This window comes from Microcaecilia unicolor, chromosome 1, assembly GCF_901765095.1.
Source record: "Microcaecilia unicolor chromosome 1, aMicUni1.1, whole genome shotgun sequence".
Taxonomy (NCBI): Eukaryota; Metazoa; Chordata; class Amphibia; order Gymnophiona; family Siphonopidae; genus Microcaecilia; species Microcaecilia unicolor.
The window spans coordinates 540,503,122-540,527,500 of record NC_044031.1 but is presented as its reverse complement, the minus strand read 5'-3'; the positions used below and the strand labels follow the sequence as shown (position 1 = coordinate 540,527,500).

General features: G+C 48.6%; 1 protein-coding gene across 1 annotated transcript in view; it reads left to right on the top strand.

The window, feature by feature from the left end:
• The first annotated feature begins 21,911 nt into the window (after positions 1 to 21,911).
• LOC115478858 (RNA-binding protein 12B-like) overlaps positions 21,912 to 24,379 on the top strand; it is an 82,269-nt gene continuing 79,801 nt past the window's right edge. The window contains exon 1 of the mRNA XM_030216500.1: positions 21,912 to 21,948. The gene's annotated coding sequence lies outside the window, so the exon portion shown is untranslated. The remainder of the gene's footprint in view (positions 21,949 to 24,379) is intronic.

Sequence of the window (24,379 nt, the reverse complement as noted above, 5' to 3'; positions counted from 1 at the left end):
GTTAAGGACTTGGGGGACTCCAAGACCCAACGCTTACTAGAGGACAAGCCGCATATGTCCACTAACTTGGACAACAGGGCACGCTTTCGAAACACTAAATGGTATCGTCCAGGTTGCCCCTCCTTTCTGACCAAGTTCTGGTATCAGCAGAGATGGTCCTTTTGGGCAGGTGTGTACCTCCGGAACCTTAGGCAGGTCTTCCGCAACCCCTAGACCCTCAGAGTGATGGGGTGGCGGTCCTCGTATTGGTCCTGATAGGGGGATGTTTGTCTCACTATTACGAGGTGTGGGTCATGCTGACTTCGAATCAGTGGGTTCTGGATCTTACTTGTTATGGTTACAAGGTAGAGTTTGCCTCTCCCGTCGCAGATTTTATCGTAGAGTCTGTGCGTGCCTCTCCTTACAAGAGACAGCTGCTTTGCTTAGGGGCGGTAGTTCCCGTACCGACTGTGGAACGCTACTCCATCTATTTATTAGTCCCAAGAAAGGGAGGCTCCTTTCAAATGATTCTGGACCTCCTGCGTGTCAGTCGCTTCGGGTATGTCACTTTTGCATGGAGACTGTTCTGTCATTGTTGTGGTTCAGCTGGGGGAGTTACTTACAGCCCTCGACCTCGAGGCTTGTCTGCACATCCCTATCTGGGAGCCCCATCAGTGGTTTCTGTGTTTTGCAGTCTTAGGCCAGTACTATAAAATTCAAGGCTCTGCCCTTCGGCTTGGCTACAGCTCCCTGTACCTTTTCCAAGGTGATGGTAGTAATTGTCGTGTTGCAACGTGAGGGGATTCAAATTCATCCCTATTTGGACCATTGGCTGATTTGGGCTTTTTCTGCACAGAACAGCTTGCAGGCCACAACTTGCATGCCACAGCTTGAGTGGTATCGCTGCTCCAGCCCTTGGGATGGGTGATCAGTGTGAGCAAGAGTCAGATGACTCCCACCCAGTATTTGGAGTACTTGGGGGTCCTCTTCGACACAGTCCGAGGCTGGATGTTTCTCCCAGAGCAGAGGTGTCTGAAGCTGCAGGAGCAGGTTTGACTGTTAGCCGAACGGGCCCCCCAAATTTGGGCTTATGTCCAAGTCCTGGGTTTGATGGTGGCAACCGTAGAGGTTGTACTTCGGGCAAGGGCACATAATGAGGCCTCTGCAGCAGTCCCTGTTGAGTTGGTCTCTGGTCTCGGAGGACTACTAGATGTGCCTGCAGTGGCAGCCCTTAGCACGTTGCAGTGTGCTGTGGTGGTTGCAGTTGCCCCATTTGAGGCAAGGTGTCCCTCTGGCGACACCAGCTTGGACAGTGGTAATTACCAATGTCAGTCTTTTGGGGTGGAGATGGGGGCTCACTGCCTTTCCCATTACAGGCAAGGCTGTTGATCCACGAAGGAAGCCACATGGTCAGTCAATCTCTTGGAATTCTGGGTGGCATGGTTGGTGCTGTGCTGCTAGTTTTTCTTCTCAAGGGGAATCCAGTGCGGATTCTCTCCAACAACATGATGACTGTTGCTTATACATCAGTTGGCCAGGTGGCACTCGCAGTCCTCTATTAACTCAGGAAGCGAAGATTCTGCTACATTGTGCCGAGGCTCATCTTCCTCAGCTTTCTGTGGCTCACACTGCCAGAATTGACAATGTGCAGACTGATTTTTTTGAGTTGAATCACTTTGGACCCGGGCAAGTTGGAGATATCTCGGATAGTTTTCCAGCAGATTGTTCAGCACTGGAGGTTTTTTCCTCCGCAATGGATTTTATGGCTATCAACACCAAGGCTGCTTGCTTCTTCAGCAGGAGAAGGTAGCACTGATCGGAGGGCCTGGATGTTCTTCAGCCTTGGCTGGTTGCGGTCCTTTTTCATGTCTTCCCGCCCTGGCTGCTAATCAGCAGGGTACTGCATTGGAGTCAGGCTCACAGAGGTTGAGTGATCTGGTGGCTCCAGATAGGCCCCGTTGTCCATGGTATGCAGACTTGGTTCGGTAGTTACTAGCCAATCTATGTTCCTCTAGCCAATTGTGTTCCTCGGGTCCCTGATCTCTTGTGTCAGGGTCCAGTTCAAATGGAGGATCCCTACCGCTTTGGTCTTATGGCCTGGCTCTTGAGCAGGCAGGCGGTTGAGAAGGAAGGGATATTCTGACTCTCATCACAATCTTGCTTCAGGCTAAGAAGCGGTCCACTTTGGTGACTTAAAGTAGGGTCTTGTATCTTTTTGAGTTGTGTGTGTGGAGCCGGCTTTATCTCCCTTTTACTCTACCTTACCGCACATTTTGGCCTTCTTACAGCAGAATTTTACATGTTAATTTAATGTGCTATGTGCTCAGCAATCTTAATGGCATAGCTTGACTGTAATGGCCATCACCTTTTTATTTTCAAGTTTGACAGGAGCTCACTTCAGCCCACATTAATCTGTGGGGCTTCCCAGCTGTGCTTTGGTGTTTGTCTGCCTGAGAAGTTCCATGGGCAGTTCCTTTGGGGCTACACTTGAATGGCTTACTTGCCTATAGGGCTGCTCTGCATTTGATTTCCAAATGATTTGCCTTAGCATCAAGCCTACTTCTCTAGAGGTATAGTGCAGTTCTTAAACTGCAGACCTCTGCTTTAATTTTTGGCATACCTAATTTGGCTCCATCTCTGCATGTTCTACTCTGCTCCATCTAGAGTGTGGAATTCAGCCCCATCACCGAGGGGAAACTTTTCCCTCTCCTCTCCAGGATTGCCAGTACAGTTGCATCTATGCAGGTAGCATTTTACCTCCAAGGTGGATGGTACACTGCAGTTTCATCTCTGATACTCAGTGCAGACCTGCTCCATCTTGATTAGAGCAGTTTTATCCCTAGCTGTAGAGCGCAGATTTCTATTTGACTGTGGCGTACTGCTCCTCGCCCTGCTTAGCACAGCTAGAATGCACCACTGCCCCTGCATGCAGAGAGCAGCTGCACCTCAGAAGGTGGAGCAAAGCTCCATCTATACAAGTAGACTGCAGCTTTTTATTTCCTTGGAGAGCGCAGCTCAGTCTTTTCACATGTCTGTCAGTACAGCGCTATTCTAGTTCGCTCTGTGAGAGCAGATAAGCCTGACTGCAGGTAGCCATCCAGTTTCAAGCTCTGGGACATTCTCATCTGTAGCAGAGTTAAGGGCAACATATCCTTCCATTTCATCAAGCAGATCAATCCATAGACTGGTGGTGGGTTGTGTCCATCTACCAGCAGGTGGAGATAGAGAGCAATCTTTTGCCTCCCTATACAGTGGTGGAAATAAGTATTTGATCCCTTGCTGATTTTGTAAGTTTGCCCACTGACAAAGACATGAGCAGCCCATAATTGAAGGGTAGGTTATTGGTAACAGTGAGAGATAGCACATCACAAATTAAATCCGGAAAATCACATTGTGGAAAGTATATGAATTTATTTGCATTCTGCAGAGGGAAATAAGTATTTAATCCCTCTGGCAAACAAGACCTAATACTTGGTGGCAAAACCCTTGTTGGCAAGCACAGCGGTCAGACGTCTTCTGTAGTTGATGATGAGGTTTGCACACATGTCAGGAGGAATTTTGGTCCACTCCTCTTTGCAGATCATCTCTAAATCATTAAGAGTTCTGGGCTGTCGCTTGGCAACTCGCAGCTTCAGCTCCCTCCATAAGTTTTCAATGGGATTAAGGTCTGGTGACTGGCTAGGCCACTCCATGACCCTAATGTGCTTCTTCCTGAGCCACTCCTTTGTTGCCTTGGCTGTATGTTTTGGGTCATTGTCGTGCTGGAAGACCCAGCCACGACCCATTTTTAAGGCCCTGGCGGAGGGAAGGAGGTTGTCACTCAGAATTGTACGGTACATGGCCCCATCCATTCTCCCATTGATGCGGTGAAGTAGTCCTGTGCCCTTAGCAGAGAAACACCCCCAAAACATAACATTTCCACCTCCATGCTTGACAGTGGGGACGGTGTTCTTTGGGTCATAGGCAGCATTTCTCTTCCTCCAAACACGGCGAGTTGAGTTCATGCCAAAGAGCTCAATTTTTGTCTCATCTGACCACAGCACCTTCTCCCAATCACTCTCGGCATCATCCAGGTGTTCACTGGCAAACTTCAGACGGGCCGTCACATGTGCCTTCCGGAGCAGGGGGACCTTGCGGGCACTGCAGGATTGCAATCCGTTATGTCGTAATGTGTTACCAATGGTTTTCGTGGTGACAGTGGTCCCAGCTGCCTTGAGATCATTGACAAGTTCCCCCCTTGTAGTTGTAGGCTGATTTCTAACCTTCCTCATGATCAAGGATACCCCACGAGGTGAGATTTTGCGTGGAGCCCCAGATCTTTGTCGATTGACAGTCATTTTGTACTTCTTCCATTTTCTTACTATGGCACCAACAGTTGTCTCCTTCTCGCCCAGCGTCTTACTGATGGTTTTGTAGCCCATTCCAGCCTTGTGCAGGTGTATGATCTTGTCCCTGACATCCTTAGACATCTCCTTGCTCTTGGCCATTTTGTAGAGGTTAGAGTCTGACTGATTCACTGAGTCTGTGGACAGGTGTCTTTCATACAGGTGACCATTGCCGACAGCTGTCTGTCATGCAGGTAACGAGTTGATTTGGAGCATCTACCTGGTCTGTAGGGGCCAGATCTCTTACTGGTTGGTGGGGGATCAAATACTTATTTCCCTCTGCAGAATGCAAATAAATTCATATACTTTCCACAATGTGATTTTCCGGATTTAATTTGTGATGTGCTATCTCTCACTGTTACCAATAACCTACCCTTCAATTATGGGCTGCTCATGTCTTTGTCAGTGGGCAAACTTACAAAATCAGCAAGGGATCAAATACTTATTTCCACCACTGTATGTGGTCATGTGCTGCCGGAAACTACTCAATATGTTCTCTATCTCACCAGATGTGTGGTCACACAGCAGCAGCTCTGGCTAGGTCTCCAAGCCTAATTGTTTAGGTTTTGTTGAGTACCTGGGGTTGGGGGCTCTTCTTGAGCAAGTGAAACCTGGTGGTTCCAGGTCCCTCCTTTTCTCCCCCCTCCCGTTGGCTCCATTTAAAAACAAAACAGAAAAATAGACGTCTTTGAGAGGAAAACGTCTTTGGTTGCAGCTGCTCACTGGGACTCCAAATCGTTGCAGCTTGGAGCGAGAAGCAGGTAATTTTACCTTTTACTAGCAGGCAGGGGGTTCCCCGAACGGTCTCCACGTGGCTATGGCGTCAGATGGCAAGGGTGCGAAAAGACGCTTCCCGGACCGCGTGCGCGCGTCTAGTGGAGACGCGGGGGGTTCAAATGCAGAAACGCTTTTTTTGGGCGCCTTTTCGGAGTCGGGAGAGTTCCCCGGGTTTTCCTCTGGTGCGGTGGGTTTTCCCGCCTTAGGCGCCCATACCCCTAGCCGCCCTCCCGGTTGCGGCCGGCCACGCTGCTCGGATGGCTTCTTCTTGGGCCGCCCTTGAGGTGGGAGACATTAATAGTATGGTCGGCCTTGACTCGGGTGACAGTAAAAAGTCGACAAAATTAAAGCGCCATTCTTCCCGCACGGCTCCTTTGCGGAGTGTCGCGGCGGACGCCATTTTGGATGCGCAGCGCGCCTCTCCCCCGCTCTTGGGAGCACATAGGTTAAATGCCTCTAGGGCCGTGGCCCAGGCTGCAGAAGTGCACAGACTGTGGGGTTTCTTCCGAGTTCATTTTGCTGCTGCATCAGGCTTTTCTTATGCAAAACGCTGCCCCTGCTCCCCTGTCTGATAAGGGTGATGAGGCCTCCATGATCAAGCGCCCTCGGGTGGATCTCCAGGCCCTAAGGGGACTCTGTCTCCTCTGATGTGGATGAGGGCAGCGTGTCTTTCTCCCAAAGGTCCTTAGGGGATTCTTTGGAGGAGACTGATCCTCGCTCGAATGGAGCGGATGAGCCCTCTGCAGCGTGGCTTTTTCGCTCAGAGGATTTGCCCAACCTGTTAGTGCAGGCCGTGAGCATTTTGAAAATTTCCTTTCCGGAGGAAGGCCCTCTCTCAGCCTCTACTGGCTCAGCCATTATGCTGGGAACTAAGCGCCCACCTAGAACCTTCCACGTTCATGAAGCCATGCAGACTTTAATTTCAGCTCAATGGGATGCCCCTGAAGAGAGCCTTAAAGTAGCTAGGGCTATGTCCCATCTGTATCCTCTGCCTGAGGGGGAACGGGAAGCCTTTCTCTGGCCTACAGTGTATTCTTTAATCAGTGCGGTGACTAAGAAAATGGCTCTGCCGGTGGAAGGTGGCACTGCCCTGAAGGACACTCAAGATAGGAGATTGGAGGCGGCCTTAAAGTTGGCAAGCCTCTGTTTGCGGCTCCTATGTGGCCAGGGCGTGCCTGACTGTTTTGCAGCAGGCTTCCCACTTGGATTCTTCCTTGAGAGTGGACTGGCCGGCCCTGGAGTCGGGCTTGGCCTACTTGGCAGACTTGCTGTATGATGTCTTGAGAGCCTCTGCTAAAGGTATGGCTCAGACAGTCTCTGCCCGGCGGTGGCTCTGGCTTAAGCACTGGTCGGCTGACCACGCCTCAAAATCTCGCCTAGCCAAGTTGCCTTTTAAAGGCAAGCTGCTCTTTGGGGACAAACTGGACAAGATTGTGACGGAGCTCGGCACATCTAAGGGCAAGAGGTTGCCGGAGGTCAGGGCACGGGCCGGCAGTGCTCGCCCTGGTTCCTCCAAGGGCCGATTTTCAGGAAGCCCGACGGTATCGCCCAGGCAAGTCGACCTCCTCTTCCTCCTCTTCCTTCAAGCGGAACTTCTCCCCCAAGCAGCATTCCTTTTGCAGGGACCGCCGGCCCGGAGGTTCATCCTCCAGCCCTCCCCCAGGGTCTCGTACCCAATGACGGGGCCCTGGTCCATGGCCCAGAGCAGATAGGAGGATGGCTATCCTAGTTTCTGGGAGAGTGGACCAGGGTAACTTCAGACGCTTGGGTTCTGGAAGTCATCAGAGACGGCTACAAGTTGGAGTTCTGCCGGCCCTTGAGAGACGGGTTTGTGAACTCTCCCTGCAAGTCTCCAGTCAAAGCAGCGGCAGTGCAGCATACTTTGGATCCCGGAGAGTGGCAGCTGTCGGCTCAGGCGTTCTTGGACATCACGAAGTGCTGGGGCCAGCCGAGCCTGGATCTGATGGTGTCCTCGGCCAATTGCCAAGTGCGGCGGTTCTTCAGCAGAGGACGGGACCCTCGATCTCTGGGAGTCGATGCTCTTCTCCAGCCTTGGCCGGCACAGGAACTTCTCTACGTGCTCCCGCCCTGGCCCATGATGGGCAGAGTGCTAGGCCGGGTGGCAAAGCATCCGGGCCGGGTGATCCTGGTGGGTCCGGATTGGCCAAGACGCCCCTGGTATGCGGACTTTATCAGGCTCTCAGTGGACGGCCCCCTGAGGCTGCCAGCGGAGCGGGGCCTTTTGCATCAGGGTCCCATGGTGATGGAGGATCCCTCCCCCTTTGGTCTTACGGCCTGGCTCTTGAGCGGAAGCGCCTGAGGAAGAAGGGCTTCTCAGACAAGGTCATCGCCACTATGCTGAGAGCGAGGAAGTGCTCTACTTCTACTACTTACGCCAGGGTTTGGCGTACCTTTGCATCGTGGTGCGAGGCAGGCTCTTTATCGCCCTTTACTGCTCCAATATCTTCAGTGTTGCCTTTCCTACAAGAGGGTCTGGAGAAAGGCCTGTTGCTCAGTTCACTTGAAAGTCCAGGTGGCGGTAGCTTGCTTCAGGAGCCGTTTGAAGGGTGCTTCCCTGGCTTCACAGCCAGATGTGGTGCGCTTCCTCAAAGGAGTTAATCACCTGCGCCCTCTGCACTCAATAGTGCCTACGTGGAACCTCAATTTGGTGCTACAGGCCTTGCAGAAGCCGCCCTTTGAGCCCTTGTCGAGGGCATCGCTGAAGGACCTGACGTTGAAAGCGGTCTTTTTGGTGGCTATCACTTCAGCCAGAAGAGTTTCCGAGCTCCAGGCACTCTCGAGTTAAGAGCCGATCCTGCGGTTCACTGAGGCAGGAGTGTTGATTCGCCCAGTGCCTTCCTTTCTGCCCAAGATTGTTTCTCGCTTCCATGTGAATCAGCAGCTTTGTCTACCCTCCTTTCATAGGGAGGATTACCCAGAGGAGTACCCTGCTCTCAAATGTCTGGATGTGAGACGAGTCATCATCAGATACTTGGAAGTGACCAATGACTTATCACCTGTTTGTGCTGTTCGCAGGCCCTTCTAAGGGTCTGCAGGCATCTAAGCCTACTGTGGCACGTTGGGTCAAGGAGACGATTGCGGCAGCTTATGTGGCTGCAGGGAAGCTTCCGCCTATTCAGCTGAAGGCGCACTTTACTAGAGCACAGGCGACGTCGATGGCAGAGTCCAGATCCGTCTTTTTGGAAGAGATTTGTAGAGCGGCAACTTGGGCTTCGTCTCATACCTTCTCACGCCATTACTGCTTGGATGTGGCTGCTCGGGCCGAGGCCCAGTTTGGAGCTTCAGTGTTGCGTTCAGGGATTTCCATGTCCCGCCCTGGGTGAGTACTGCTTCGGTACATCCCACCAGTCTATGGATTGATCTGCTTGATGAAATGGAAGGTAAAATTATGTATCATACCTGATAATTTTCTTTCCATTAATCATAGCAGATCAATCCATAGCCCCGCCCAGACATCTGTATTGTTTTTGTTCTGGTTATATTTCAGGTTCAAGTTTAATCTTCAGTTCCTGTTCAGGAGGACTTCGTGTTCAAAGTTCTTCCAATTGGATTTTCCTTGAGTTGAAACGATTTTGTGTTACAGTGAGCTGCTGCTTCCTCTCCCCCCGTTTCGGCGGTGGCTGGATTGATACCTAAATTATGCCGGTGCTCTTTCCCGCTTTGTGCGGCAGTAGGGTAGCTTTGTACCCCTCCCGCTTCGGCGGTGTTGGGTAAGCCAGCTCCTCCCACGGTTGCAGTAGCAGGATAAGCCAGATCCCCTCCTGGTGGTCTAGTGGCATCTTTCGGGCAAGAGAAATTCCCAGTTGCTCTTGCCCCTTCAAGTTCCTCAGCCAGTTTGGTCAAAGAACCTGTGGGGGCAACAGTGATGGGGGATCGCTCTTGCACAGAAGAAGCCACTGATTACCAGACCATTTAAAGGAAAGGTAGACTTGGAGGTTGGGGGCGACAGCAGCTAGCCCAAGAGGACCTATGAGGAGCTGTTTTCAGTTCCGGCTGAAACCGAATGGCAAACTTCAGCTATGGATTTGGTTACTGATTAGTTTACTGTCTTAGGGGTGGTGGTAAGAGCTCATGCTAACTTGTGTTAATGGCAACATTTGTGCATGGCCATTAATCAGGAAAATAGGATGCTTTCTGTCTGTGGTAAAAATGGCTGTAGTGTGTGGGAAAGATCTGTTTAAAGGTGTGCTAAGGCAACTTTTTACAGTAGTTTAGTAAAAGGAAGCTTGTTTTATTTTTTCCATTCTCTGACAATAGACATGTCCATATGACAGCATATGGAGATCCAATGTTCAGTTCCTCTCCAACATCCAACTAGTGGCGCGTGTTATTTATCCTTTTCTGATATTTGGGTTCCCAGTGTTTCCACTCCCTGGGGTTACTGAGCACCCTCTTCCCGGGTGCTCTTGTACCAATTCTTTCTACTGTCTTGGTCCCTCTGGTACACATACAGGTTTAGAGAAAAATGAATCTTATGTACAAGTAGAGGTAGGAAACGCTGACTTTTGGTAAGAGAATCACTCCTGTAAGGACTAGCGCAGACATGCACATTTGCCAGTATTTTTCAGCAGGTGCTTACAGTTGGATTGCTGCACCAGGACTAATCATGGGCCTGGCTCCGTGGGGGTCAGGCTATGGTTGACGTCTCAGGGTGGAAGTTCCACTGTTCTGGTAGACAGAGGGAGCCTCATAGTGCTGCTGCTCAAGGTGTTGGGGGGGGGGGGGGTGAGTAGTGTTGTCAGCCTACCCTTTCTTTTTCTTAAATACCTCTTTTGTACACACACCCTTATTTGGTGTATGTTCTGAGGGAATTCTATGTAACACAGAATTGTGAAGAATGCTGTATTTGGCTATGCAGGAATTCTGGCAGGCACCAGTAGCTGCTCTGTTCAAACTTATCCCCCACAGATGTCACATGGGAAAAGGAGGGAGAAGGGAATGGTTGAACATTGAGCCGCTACTACCTCTTCTTCCTGTGTTGGCCTAGACCTAACTGTTCATGTGAACCGCATGGGCATCTATCTGTGTAGCCCTCTGTTTCAGATAAACAGTTGGGTCTAGGGTGGTAGAGGAGGCGGCAGGGCAATGTGCAGCTGTTATCTTCTCTTGCCTTGTGATCTCTGGGCCGAGAGACTGAGCAGAGCAAGGTGTGGCTGCCACGGGAAGGGGAGAGATACAGAGCAAGCTGAGAGTATGGGAATGAGGAAGGGGCAGAGAAAGTTGCCATGTGGAGAGGGATAGAAAACACTAACTGCCATGGGGTTGGGAGGCAGAGAAAAAACAAGCTATGGGATGGGGAGAAATGGCAGAAAAAGCTTGTGTACTGTGGCGGTGGGAGAATCAAAATCAAATTGAGCCTGAATGTGTGTGTGTGTGTGTGGGGGGGGGGGGGGGTAGGGAGAATGAGAAGTGGGGTTGCGTGCCTGGGCTGCAGTTTTGCATGTGGGAGAAGACTGGGAGCAGCCTGGAATTAAGGGTCTTGCTAGGGATTTAGGAGAGAGAACTGGGGTAGCTGGAACCTGAGGAAAAAAAAAGGCATGAGGCGATTTTAGGCCTGTTAATGGGGGAATTTTGCACAAAATACAGCTATGCAGAATGTTAAAATATATTGTGTACAAAATATTTTCAAAAACTTTGCAGAGCCCATTTTAAAATTTGTTTTACAGAATTCCCCCAGGAGTATGGTATTACTCCTCCACACCAGACCACTGATAGACTGTAGTGACATGTTGTCTTTCCCATCTAATTTACTTTGAGGTCCTGCACAGCAATTTACATACATTGCCTGTTGCTGGTTCACAGAGTCTTCCCTCCAAAGAGTTAGATTGAGAACAGGAGATAGTATGAGTCTAGCCCAGTATATGGGCTGAAGCCCATTGGCTGAGATTTCCGTTTTTGCTCACCCAAAATAGCCAAGATTATTAGAAATAAGGGACTGCCTAAGCGTGGTCCATCTGTAAAAAGTCAAAATCCTTAAAACTCAAGCGGACCACACCCTCTTCAAGAAGTTGTTGAAGACCTACTTCTTTGCCAAGACCTACTCCTCACTTTATACCGCTGCTTGATGCACCCTCCCTGGCTCCTACCCTGCTAGTTCACCCTGTTAGATGCTTCTCCCCCTGCATACTCCTTGTATATTCTTCTAAGTTTTCCTATTCTGTATTTTATTTAATGTTTGTAAGCCACATTGTGCCTGCATGAGTGGGAAAATGTGGGATATAAGTGAACAATAAATAAATAAATAAGCAGAGCCTTAAAAGGTGGAGGGCAAAAGCTTTTTTTTTTTTCTTGACAGATTTTTAATTTATTTGAAAGCTCCCCATCTGTAGATATTGAAATAATTGATTCCTTGTCACTTGCAGTAGATGAAGCCAGGAACTAGTGGGTTAAGTCCGCCTACCAGCAGGTGAAGATAGAGATAAACTAAAGGCAATGATGCCAGATGGCCAGCTCCTTCCTCAGTTAGTATGCCTATCTCAGCAGGTGGTGGACGGCTTTTTCTCCAGCTCCTGGGCCCAAGGCCTCTGAGGGTTCTCCTGGGCTGGTGGCCAGTTTGAGCCGGGGGTGGCGGACTGGTGATGTCCCCTTTGGCAACATACGCAGTTGCTGGGTCCCTGCTGTACCTCAAATTCCCTCTGAAAGAGGCTTTTGCTGTTCCTTTCCTTCCCTGTTTCTGCCTCCTCACTAAAAAAACAAAACAAAACACCATAGAATTTATTTAAAAGAGAAATAGAGAAGCACAGGGAAGTGTGTTTTTGCTGAGAGCAGGTTTGTGTTACTGCTGTCCGAGTCCTGTTTTCTGTTGCCTGCTTGTCTGAGCCTGCCTTGAAGTGGAGTCGGAGAGTTTTTTTTTTCTTCGGCGTAGCTGTCAGTTCCTGCACTTTCCCAGTCTGGGGTGGCGGGACTCGACGGAGCGGTGCCCCCCCTGAGAGCATGCTTTCCTGCCCAGAGCCTGGCAATTCTTGCACCATTTTGCGATTGATTGTGGAGCTGGCTCCGGTAGTGGTTTCGGGTAAAGCTGCTTCTCCGCTGGTAGGGGAGTCAGGGGGGGGAGGGGCCGTCAGGCACTGTGGGCAGTGGTGCAGGTGCCAAGGACTTTGACCTCCGTTGCAGGGGAGTGGTTTTCACCAGAGTTTATTTTGCTACTCCGTCAGGCGTTTTTGTTGAAAAGGGCCTTGCCCCCCCCCCCCCTTCCCACGCGGCTGCAACAGTTTTGGCCATTGATTCTCTCAGGGGGTCTGGGGGTAACCAAGAGATTTTGGATTTTTCCCCAGAGGATTTCTCCTCCCTTAAAAAGCCTAGGCTTTCTGCGGGGTCTGAGGAGGGGTCCTGCATACGGTTGCCTGCAGCTTCCTCTCTGGTGGCTCTCTCGGAGCAGTCGGGGGTAGAGAATGTGGAGGACGGTGTCCTCACTGACCAACCGGAGGACTCTTCCGCAGTGAGGATTTTCCATAAGGAGTTGTCCTTTATCTCTCAGGCGCCGGAAGCCCTGAATATAGAGGACCCTGAGGTTGCGGCTTCTCAGGCGGTCAACCCCAAGATGGCTAGTACCAGACGACCTTCTAAGGCCTTTCTGGTACTTGAAGCTGTTGAAGAGTTGATTTCGGCCCAGTAGGCGGATCCGGATGGGGGGCTGAAAGTAGCCAGGGCTATGGCCAAGCTGTATCCGGTTTCAGCGGAAAGTTTAGAGCAGTTTGCTCTATCTAGGGTGGATGCCCTGGTGATGGCGGTTACTAAGAAGACTACTCTTCCAGTGCAAGGTGGTGTGGCACTTAAGGATATGCAAGACAGATGGCTAGAAGCCTCTTTAAAATGTGCCTTTGAGGTGGCCGCTTTGACACTTCAAGCTTCTGTTTGTAGTTCTTATGCGGCTAGAGCTTGTCTCAGTTGGCTACATTCTGTCATGGATTCGAATTCAGAGTCTATGGCAGGAACTTCTCAGATGTCGCTGATGGATATTGGACTGGTGTACTTGGCGGATGCCTTGTATGATTTGGTCCGTGCTTCGGCCAAAATCATGACCTTCACCGTTTCGGCATCTTCTGTGGCTCCGTCATTGGGCCACAGATATGGCCTCTAAGCAATGGCTCATTAAGTTGCCTTTCCGAGGGAAATTGCTTTTTGGGGAAGACCTAGAAAAGATTGTTAAAGATTTGGGGGATTCCAAATCTCAGCGTCTTCCGGAGGATAGACTCAAGTCTATTTCCAGGCAGGGAGCCTCGAGGTCACGTTTCAGAGAGACGCGACAGTATCGCCCGGGGCGGTCCAACGCAGCCTTTCAGCGTCCTCGTTTTGGGCAGCGTTCTTCCTTTCGCAACGAGAAGTGTCCGGCTGGAGCCCCCTCTCATCAGGGGGCTCCTCGGGCCTCCCAATGATGGTGCGCAGGTCCACTCGGGAGGAGAGCAGATCGGTGGTCGGCTTTCTCTTTCTTCCAGAGTGGGCCAGAATTACTTCGGACCAGTGGGTCCTCGATGTGGTGCGAGAAGGTTCCAAGCTAGAATTCTTCTCTCACGTCACAGACTTTTTTCTGGAGTCCGGCTGTGTATCGCAGGCCAAGAGGACAGCGGTTCTGCAGTGTTTGCGAGACCTGCTAAGGATAGGGGCTGTTGTGCCTGTTGCTCTCGAAAGGCGCACGGGTCGGTACTCCCATCTTCTTTGTGGTTCCAAAGAAGGGAGGGGCTTTTCAGCCTATTCTTGATCTCAGAAAAGTAAACCAGTTTTTGTGGGTTCATCACTTCCACATGAAGACATTAAGGGCAGTTATTGCTGCTGTTCAACCAGGCGAGTTTTTGATGACTTTCGATTTGAGGGAAGCTTACCTGCACATTCCCGTTTGGCAGCCCCATCAGAGATTTCTCAGATTTGCGGTGCTGGGTCAGCAGTTCCAGTTTCGGGCCCTTCCTTTTGGAATAGCCACTGCCCCACACACTTTTTCCAAGGTCATGATGGTGGTGGCAGCGTTCCTGCGGAAGGAGGGGATTCGAGTGCATCCATATCTCGACGACTGGCTGATTCGGGCGACGACAGCAGAGAGAGTCGAGTGGTCACTGACAGAGTGATTGCGGTGTTGCAATCTTTAGGTTGGGTGGTCAATATGGACAAGTCATCTGGTTCCTACGGAAGAGTCTGGAGTATCTTGGAGTGCAATTCGATACGAAGTGGGGGAAGGTGTTTCTCCCCGAGCAGCTAAGTATCAAATTGCTTTCTCAGGTACGGACCTTGAGTCATTGCGCTCCCCGAGTGTGGGACTATGTTCAGCTCTCGGTTCCATGACGGCAACCCATGGGCAAGGGCTTACATGCGGCCTCTTCAGAATTTCCTTTTGAGCAGATGGCCGCCGGCCTTGCTGGATTATCAACGACGCCTTCCTTGGTCGAGTTGGGCCAGGGACAGTCTCGCGTGGTGGCTCCGGTTAGCCAATTTTCAGAAGGGTGCTTCTCTGGTGTCTCCCAATTGGGTGGTAGTCGTGACGGATGCCAGCCTTGCGGGCTGGGGAGCCCATTGTCTTCATCGAGTAGCCCAGGTATCGTGGACCCCTCTCGAAGCGACTTGGCCGATAAATCGTCTGGTGTTGCGAGCAGTCCTGAATGCGCTGCGGAGTTTTCAGGACCTTCTGCAGGGGCAGGTGGTTTGTGTATTCTCGGACAACACCATGACGGTGGCCTACATCAATTGGCAGAGGGCACTCGCAGTCTTCCCTTGGAAGCGTCTCGTCTTCTAGTATGGGCGGAAGCGTATGTTCAGAGTCTGTCGGCAGCACACATTGCGGGTCAAGACAATGTTCAAGCGGATTTTCTCAGCCAGACTCTTTTGGACGCAGTGGAATGGACACTGTCGGACTCAGCTTTTCGGCTGATCTGTCAACGTTGGGGAAGACCAGTAATGGATCTCATGGCCATGGCTTACAGTGCCAAAGTTCCCCAGTTCTTCAGCCGCAAACGGCAGCCAGGATCCGCAGGAGTGGACGCCCTTCTCCAGCCATGGCCGAAACAGCTACTGTATGTTTTTCCTCCGTGGCCTCTGATAGGGAGAGTTCTTTGCCGCATAGGGCGGTATCGGGGGGCCAGTCGTTCTAGTGGCCCCAGACTGGCCCCGACGTCCGTGGTATGTGGATCTTGTTCGAGCACTCTCAGAGCCACCATTGCGACTTCCAGTGACTCCCCGATCTGCTGCATCAATGGCCAGTTCAGATGGAAAATCCCTCCCGCTTTGGTCTTATGGCCTGGCTATTGAGAGGCGGCAGCTGAGGAAGAAGGAATTTTCAGGACCAGTTATTTGCCACTCTTGGGGGCACGGAAGCAGTCTATTTCAGCAGTGTACGCGTGAGTGTGGAAAGCTTTCTTGGCGTGGTGTGCTTTGTGTGCTGAATCGCCTTTTGGGGCGGACATTCTGGTTATTCTGGAGTTCCTTTTGGATGGTCTTCAAAAGGGATTGTCATATAATTCCCTTCGAGTGCAGGTGGCCGTGCTAGCTTTAGGGGCAAACTGGATGGTTCCTCTTTAGCAGCTTACTCTGATGTGGTCCGTTTCCTACGCGGGGCTCTTCAGCTTCGGCCTCCTCTGCGGCAGCCGTGCCCGACGTGGCATTTGAATGTGGTACTGCGAGCCCTCCAGGCCCCATTGTTTGAGCCGTTGAATAAGGTTTCTGAGAAGGATCTAACACAGTGTTTTTGGTGGCCATTGCTTCGGCTAGGAGGATTTCTGAAATTCAGGCTTTGTCTTCCAGAGATCTTTTTGCAGTTTTCTGAAGCAGGGGTGTCATGGGCATAGACTGGGGGGGCGAGGGGGGGGCAATGCCTCCCCCCAAACGGTGACAACTGGCGCCAGTAGTAAAAAAAAAAAAAGCAGGCACGCTCGTCTCTCCACTTCGCTTCCCTGCCCTCTCTGTCTGCGTCCCGCCTGAAAGGAAATGACATCAGAGGAAGGCGGGACGCAGAGAGGGCAGGAAAGCGAAGCGGACGGAGACGAGCGCGTGTCTGTCTACTCTACTCCCTCTCTTCCTTCCTCCCTCCGGCGCAGGCAGCAGTCTTCTTCAGCCTTTCTGTGCTCCTGACAGCAGTAGCGACGTATACATGCTGCCTTCGGTTCCCACATAGGTGGGAACAGGAACTTGAAGAGAAGGCTTCCAGGGCAGACCGAAGGCAGCGTGTATACGTCGCTACCGCTGCCAGGAGCACAGAAAGGCTGAAGAAGACTGCTGCCTGCGCTGGAGGGAGGAAGAGGGGGGGTAAACGGAGTCACGATCCTGGACCTCGCAGGTGGGGGCAGCATAGGGTTACCATATGGCTCCAGAAAAAGGAGGACGGATTGAGCCAGCCGGGTTTTACTTCCATTGCTTTCCATTGAAAGCAATGGGCAATTACTTCGATTAAAAGCAATTGCTTTCCATTGAAAGCAATGGAAGTAAAACCCGGCTGGCTCAATCCGTCCTCCTTTTTCTGGAGCCATATGGTAACCCTAGGGCAGCAAAGGGAAGATGGATGGAACTGGGAGGGGTGGGGAACAGAGGGAAGGAGCAAGAGATGGATGGGACTGGGAGGGGTGGGGAGCAGAGGGCAGGAGCAGGAGATGGATGGGACTGGGAGGGGTGGGGAGGAGCAAGAGATGGATGGGACTGGGAGAGGAGGTGAGCCGAGGGAAGGAGCAGGAGATGGATGGGTCTGGGAGGGGTGGGGAGCAGAGGGAAGGAGAAAGATATGGATGGGTCTGGGAGGGGTGGGGAGCAGAGGGAAGGAGCAAGATATGGATTGGACTGGGAGAGGAGGTGAGCAGAGGGACGGAGCAAGAGATGGATGGGACTGGGAGAGGAGGTGAGCAGAGGGACGGAGCAAGAGATGGATGGGTCTGGGAGGGGTGGGGAGCAGAGGGAAGGAGCAAGAGATGGATGGGACTGGGAGGGGTGGGGAGCGGAGGGAAGGAGCAGGAGATGGATGGGACTGGGAGGGGTGGGGAGCAGAGGGAAGGAGCAGGAGATGGATGGGACTGGGAGTGTGGGAGCAGAGGGAAGCCTACTGGAAAGAAGACACTGCATAAAACAGACACTGGGACCAAAGCGAATAGAAAAACTAAATGATCAGACAACAAAGGTAGAAAAAAGTATTTTATTCAGAATTTATTAATTGAAATATGTCAGCTTTTTGAAATGTGCATCTCTGATATTTTGCCTGTAAATTTCAATTTTTCTGGTATTGCTGCATGCTGAGTCTGACTTCTTGAAGGAAGGAATGGAGAGAAAGCTGGCTTGATATTTCATACATATTCATTATGGTTATTCTCCAAAAAAGCCAGCTCTTTTTCCCTCCCTTCCTCCATATTAGCATATCATTTGCATATATACATATATGCAAATTAATATGCTCCGTCCCCATCCCCCCCTCCCCCCCCAAAATGAAACAGTCTGTCTACGCCTATGAGGGGTGTTGATCCGGACGGTGCCGTCGTTTCTACCTAAAATGGTTTCGGCTTTCCATTTCAATCAGGCGGTTTATCTTCTGTCTTTTCGAAGAGGATTATCCGGGGGAGTTTGCCTCGCTACGTTTCCTGGACGTGCGGAGAGCCTTGTTTCGGTACTTGCAGATCTCTGAGTTTCGACGCTTGGATTACTACTACTACTATTTAGCATTTCTATAGCGCTACAAGGCATACGCAGCGCTGCACAAACATAGAAGAAAGACAGTCCCTGCTCAAAGAGCGCTTGGATCATCTCTTTCTGCTGTTGTCTGGATCGAAAAGAGGTGAGGCGGCTTCTAAGGCTTCCTTTGCTCGCTGGATTAGGGAAGCCACTGGAGTGGCTTATCTGCTACGAGGGCAGGCGTCTCCAGTGGCCCTGAAGGCGCATTCTACTCGGGCACAGGCAGCCGTCTGACATCACTGCCTTTAGTTTGTTTATCTCTATCTCCACATGCTCGTAGGCGGACTTAACCCACTAGATCCTGGATTCATCTGCTGTGTTAAAGGAAAGAAAATTATCAGGTAAGACATAATTTTACCATATCACTAAAACAGCTTAAAAATGATTGTAGCAGGTAGAAACTCTGTATTTTGTGCTCATTTTTCTACACTGTTCTATACAATACAGATGGCCAAATTGCAGTGAGGATATCCTGTTTCCTGATGGGTTCATCTTAAACTTTTGTAATCTGCCTTGGGAAGCCTGGTCTTACAAAGATGAAATATACTGAAATTAAATGGAAGTAAAATTAAACTTTCCTTTCATTGGAGGACATGGACTCATATCTTCACTTTATCTGTTTAGTAGAAGTTTACATTTTAGGTACACAAATGGATTATTCTGTATTGAGCATGTTTCAGGGACAAGTTGTTTTATAAGTCAAAATTAAAATAAATTTTGTTTCATGCATGTCTTTTGTTTAAACATAACTAAATGGGCTATAAGCACCTAATGCAGTCTGTTGGTTTTCTTATATTTTGTTCTTGTGATGATTTATACTGTGCCAAAAATGAAAACTTTCATTTCTATCTGATTGATAATAAAAGGAGCTCATTGTGAACACAATCCACCCTAAAAGGTTGTTTTGTGGCTATACATGAGGAATTGTGAAATTGTATAAAAAGTATATGGTTTTGTTCCTAGTCATGAATCCACAGCTTATAATATCCTTTCAAGCAACCCAGTTAATCATTTTTAACTTATTAATGGAACATAACAGAGGCATGGTATGATTGCATTTTCAGTATGGTAACTAGAGCCCAGCTAAGGCACAGATAAATATTTTCAGTTAAGTCTTAACTGCACCAAATTTGTTTTCTTTGTGCCATCACCATGCAGCTGGACAGGCAGTGTCTTAAAATATGTCTTATAATGTGACATATATTCCACATTATGCCAAACAAACTCAGGTTCAATATGGCTTACATTTTGAAAATACAGAATAATAGAATTCAGTTATATCATGGGAGCAAGTAGATATGTTTGAAGCATTTAACAAAGTTGAGATTAGCATATATGCCCAACTGGGCATTTATTTCTTTAATGATGCTGCAGGTTCAGAAATCATAGCAGGTTCAGAAATCATTAAGTGTAGAAAGTTATTTATATAGTATCACATGCAGCCACCAAAACAGGCATCCATACACACATTGCAAAAATAAACAACACCTACAGTATATCCAAACCTTTATTTTTTTTTTTTTAGATGCGTGCTTCATCTGTAAAAAGTCAAAAGCTGTTCCAGTTGCATAGGTAGTGCCTTAAAAGGTGGACAAAAGCTTTATTTTTACTTATGACAGCCTTTTAATTTATTTGAAAGTGTCCCCATATGTAGATATAAATATTATGAAATCAAAACTGAATATCACTCATAGCTTCAAAAACTATTGTAGCTGGTGGAAACAGCACTAATAAAGGCTGTATTTTGTGTTCCTTTTTCCACACTGTTCTATACAATACTGTAATGGCCAAATTTCAGTGAGGATATCCTGTTTACTGATAGGTTCATCTTAAGTGTTGTAATCTGGGTTAGGAAGCCTGCTGGTGTAAAGATTGGAAGTAAAATTAAACTCTCCTTTCTTTGGGGCAAGTGGAATTACCTCTTTTGTACAAATGGATTATTTTGTTTTGAGCATGTTTTAGGGATAAGTGGTTTTCATAAATCAAAATATAAAAAAAATTCTTTCATGCAGATCTCTCATTTGTTTAAACATAACCCCTAATGTAGATGACATATTCTAAAACTTGAAATACAGTGAGACAATAATAGAATTCAGTAACATCTGGAAACATGTGTGGCAGAGCTGGTGGTTGGGCAGCGGGGATAGAGCTGGGCAGACTTATACGGTCTGTGCCAGAGCCGGTGGGGGGAGGCGGGACTAGTAGTTAGGAGGTGAGGATAGTGCTGGGCAGACTTATACAGTCTGTGCCAGAGCTGGTGGTGGGAGGTGGGGATAGGGCTGGCTAGACTTATACAGTCTGTGCCAGAGCTGGAGGTGGGGATATGACTGGCTAGATTTATACGGTCTGTGCCCTGAAGAGGACAGTACAAATAAAAGTAGCACATATGAATTTATCTTCTTGGGCAGCCTGGATGGACTGTGCAGGTCTTTTTCTGCCATCATCTACTATGTTACATATTAACATAACTGCATGAGAAAATACTGTAACTGCAAGAAATAAATATCACAGAAATGGAAAATGTTGGCATGAGACTGCCTCTGGACCTCTGCATGAAGGTAACTGTGTCTTCATTTAATACCTTTCTTTTAAATAGTAGTAATAAACAATATACCTTTGCCCCCCACAAAACAAAAGGAACAAGTTCCAAAAATCTTTCTAATTTGAGTTAGGCCCAGGTTACAACCTAATTTATGTTTAATGTGGGATATAACTGTCATAAACAAAGTACATAAATAGATGTAAACTCTGAATGTTAAGTACCTGATTCTCATGTCTGTTTGTGGTCCGTTACTGGGTGGGAGGATCGCTGAACGAATATAACACGTGCTAGGGACTGCTGTCCCTCCAAATGACACACGGATTACGATTTATAACAAATTACTACTCTACCTATGAAAAGTTATACCGCTATTATACTAACTGTGTACCTCCATATGCTGTACAAGATAACATATTTGAAAATATAAACGACATTAATTAAAAAAAAAAACCTCCCAATAAAGAATGACAACGTAGATGCAGCTTTTAGGTTTATTTTGCTTTGTATTACGTGTACGCAGAACGACGTCAGCGCGGAGCACGGGAAATACAGATTAACCTAAGTGCCTTCAACTTTTTGACATTATGCCTTCTGTTCTCTATCCTTGATCTGCCCCTACACCGTACATCCCAGGATGCACCAGTGGGAAGGGGGGGGGGGGTGTTGTGTATATGTGTGCGTTTAAAAAAAAAAACTTGGAGCGAGTGCTAGGGAAATCTTCACTTGTCCATATATTAAAAAAAAAACAACTTTATGTTCCCGCCACGAATCTATGCAGCAGGAGCTCAACAAGCGACCCTAGTTTAAGCTCCATGCATTCCACCCCCCCCCTTTAACTACATTGCTCCATCGATGGCAATATCCATTCCCCCGAAATGTAGACATTGCATCAGTTTCCCCCGCTTGTTTATCCCTTCCGTCCCTATTACATCACTTGGACACTCGAAACCGCTAGTAATGGGCAATTATGTTACAAACTGCACACTGCCCACTTCTGGGCAAAGGGTAACAGACAGATACAGCGGGATCCGATTACAAAACCTTTAAAAGTTCACTTTTTCTTTGCCAACTGCCAAGTCGTTTAGATACGGTTTTTTGTTTTTTTAACATATATCCGACTATTTTTTATTTTATTTTTTTAAGAAAACTATTGGTGTATTCTGGCTCATTACAACGGCACCTACTCACTTTCACTCTAGAAGACCAAGTGAAGTTCGATGCCATAAACAAAAACCTAGTCCAGTCCTGCTATTTTCTATAGCGCACACATGGCTTTTTTTTTTTTAGAAAATCAATATAACCAATGCACTATTAGACAACTCTGGTGACTACTCATTTCGCAATTAACTAAAGCCATACGCAGCACTGTTCATGTGCACGTACTTTCTTTGCTCCTAAAGGGCTCACAATCTAGTTTTTTTTTTTTTGTTTTGTGAGGGGGAGGTACCTCGGGCAATGGAGGGTTCAGTGACTTTCCCAAGGTCAGACGGAGATGCAGCAGGCATAGATCCTGGCAGAGTCAGCAACGCGAAATAAAGAGCGTTAACGCATGCGCTTTGGGCGTTTTCCGTTTGGGACGGAGTGGCGTAGCAAGTGCGCCATCTTTTGATGTAGGTGAGAAGAATATTCTTTTTGAAATAGTACGAGAGGATGTTCATGGTAGTTCTTTTTCTTTGTTTACTGCTGAGTCTTGTATTTTGTATAAATTTTGTTTGGGAAGATGAGGCGGAGGCGCATGAGTCTTTTCGCAGGCGAAGTGTCTGTGGTGGTGGCACGTTTGTGGTGGAAGCGAACAGAGGAAGCCACTGCGACTTACTGCAGATAAGCAAGCTTACCGTTACTAGAGGAAAGTGTTTTACGCTCGAGAAACAGCAGGAAAGCGAAGATAGTGTTTGGCTTTATCGAGTTTGTTTCATGCTTGTAGGGCACTGGCTGGCTGGCTTTTTTTTTTGTGTGTGTATGTTAAATGTTTTGAATAGGGCGATTTCTGTTCTGTTATAAACTGCTAACAGCATAGAATGTTTCTGTATTAGTCCCTTTGAATATACGGAAGAAAAAGTAATAGAACTAAAGTGGCGTTTCCCGGCCTATTTTTTTTCTGGCATGATACAGTGGAGAAACATGAAGTTCTCTTGCAGCTTTTCACGTTTGATATGCTTTTAAGACTTAACCACAATATATTATGACGATTTTGGTTTGCGAATTTTTCAGAACATTCCCAATTTCCTGTAATAACTGTTCAAGACTCTTGGGGCTTGATAACTAGAGGCCCCACCCAATATCTTGGAGTATAACCTTGGCGCACCAATCAGCCGAAGTCTCTCTTATTTTTATGAAGTCTCTTTTATTGAATAAATCACAGATAATTTACTCACAGATAGATGTTCTGAGGTGCTGCCCCAGGACACAGAGACGCCTTAATTTGAGAGCTGTTGGGGGTGGAGATCTGAAGAGAAGTAGATATATTGCAGGGGGGAAGGATAGGTGAACAGGTAGAAATGGTCCAAAGCTGGGTGACTGGAATGTGCAATATCTCATTAGAGAGGAGATATTTTCAAGGTAAACCCCCCCCACAGGTTTGTTACAGGGAGTTTCAGCAGGACAGAGCTGTCTGGAATAAGATGCTACAATGCTCCATGTCGCTGGTTGGATGTTGGAATGCCTCATGGCTGAAAGGACAAAGAAGTGTTGAAGCCTCAACAGGCTCAGGGAGGAGCAGAGAGAGACCAATGGGGACAGAGCCTGCCATCGGGTAGCAAGGGGTGGTCCTAGAGGGCTGCTCTCGATTGGCGGGAAAGGTCATACCTGGCTGACCTCCCAGGACAGAGATAGTGAGAATGACCAGGAAATGATAGGAGGATAAAAGAGTCAAGTTTGGCAGAGAGAGAGAGGAGGTCTGGGCAGCCTCACAACCAGTGAAACAGTTCTTACACAGCCAAGCAAGTGTGGTTGCACTGCCTGTAAACTACATTTCCCACAGCGCATTGCTCATGTATCTTTGCAGTGAGAAACTGCAGCAATGATAGTCCTTAGAACTGAGAATAACAGTAAAAGCATTACACACATTTTAGGATCATGTTTTAAACTAGTGTGAGGCTGTCAGAGGACAGAACATTCCCCGCCTGGTATTGGTAGATACCAATATCCTTATTACAATTTATCAAATTAATTGCATGCAAGGTCCATTATTGACATTCAGGCTGTCCACCGGCTGCCACAATCCCAGGCTTCCAACAGTCGCAAACTCTGGAACCACGTGAGTCCTTGGCCTATTGTCGAATGGCAGCAGGAGGCAAACCTCCCACGCAGGACTGGACTAACAAGCTTGGCTTGGCTGGAACCAGATGCTGGGACGGACTTGGCTTAGCAGGAACAGGATTCAGGATGCTGGGATGCTAGAACAGGGTTCAGGATACTCGAACGAGCTGGACGGGAACAGGATTCAGGATGCTGGGACAAACTTGGCAGGAACAGGAGCTGAAAGCAAACAGAGCAGAGACGAGCAGGCAGGGGACTGGAGCTGAAGACAACCAGGACAGACACAAGCAGGATACAAACTGGCCCTCACAAACAACAAGACTAAGGCTGAAGCTAAGATAGAGTGGACTAGAACAAGCAAGGCAGACTAGGCAGGACACAAAGCTGACCCACACAGAAAAACAACAGAACTATGGCTGAAGCTGAACCTAGCACACAAACAGACCGAGGAGAACAGGAGCAGAGGTGCCCACGGGTACACAGACTATGCACAAGGCAGAAGTGCTACACTTCCTTATAAACAAGACAGAGGCAGAAAATACACAGAACCCAAAGTGAGGCTTGAAACACACAGGAAAGAAACAACGCAGACAGTAGCCAACACAACAGCTGACCCTCGGGACAAAGGGCGAGTCAGGGAGGGATCATTACCACAATCGTGACACTGGCTGTAGGGTCCTCTTCTTCATCACACAGGAGCTGAAACGAGAGACAGGCAACAACACTAGACAACACAAAAGAGAGAGTCTTTGGTTTTCATGGGAGGATGGTGACTCTGTGCGTGTGC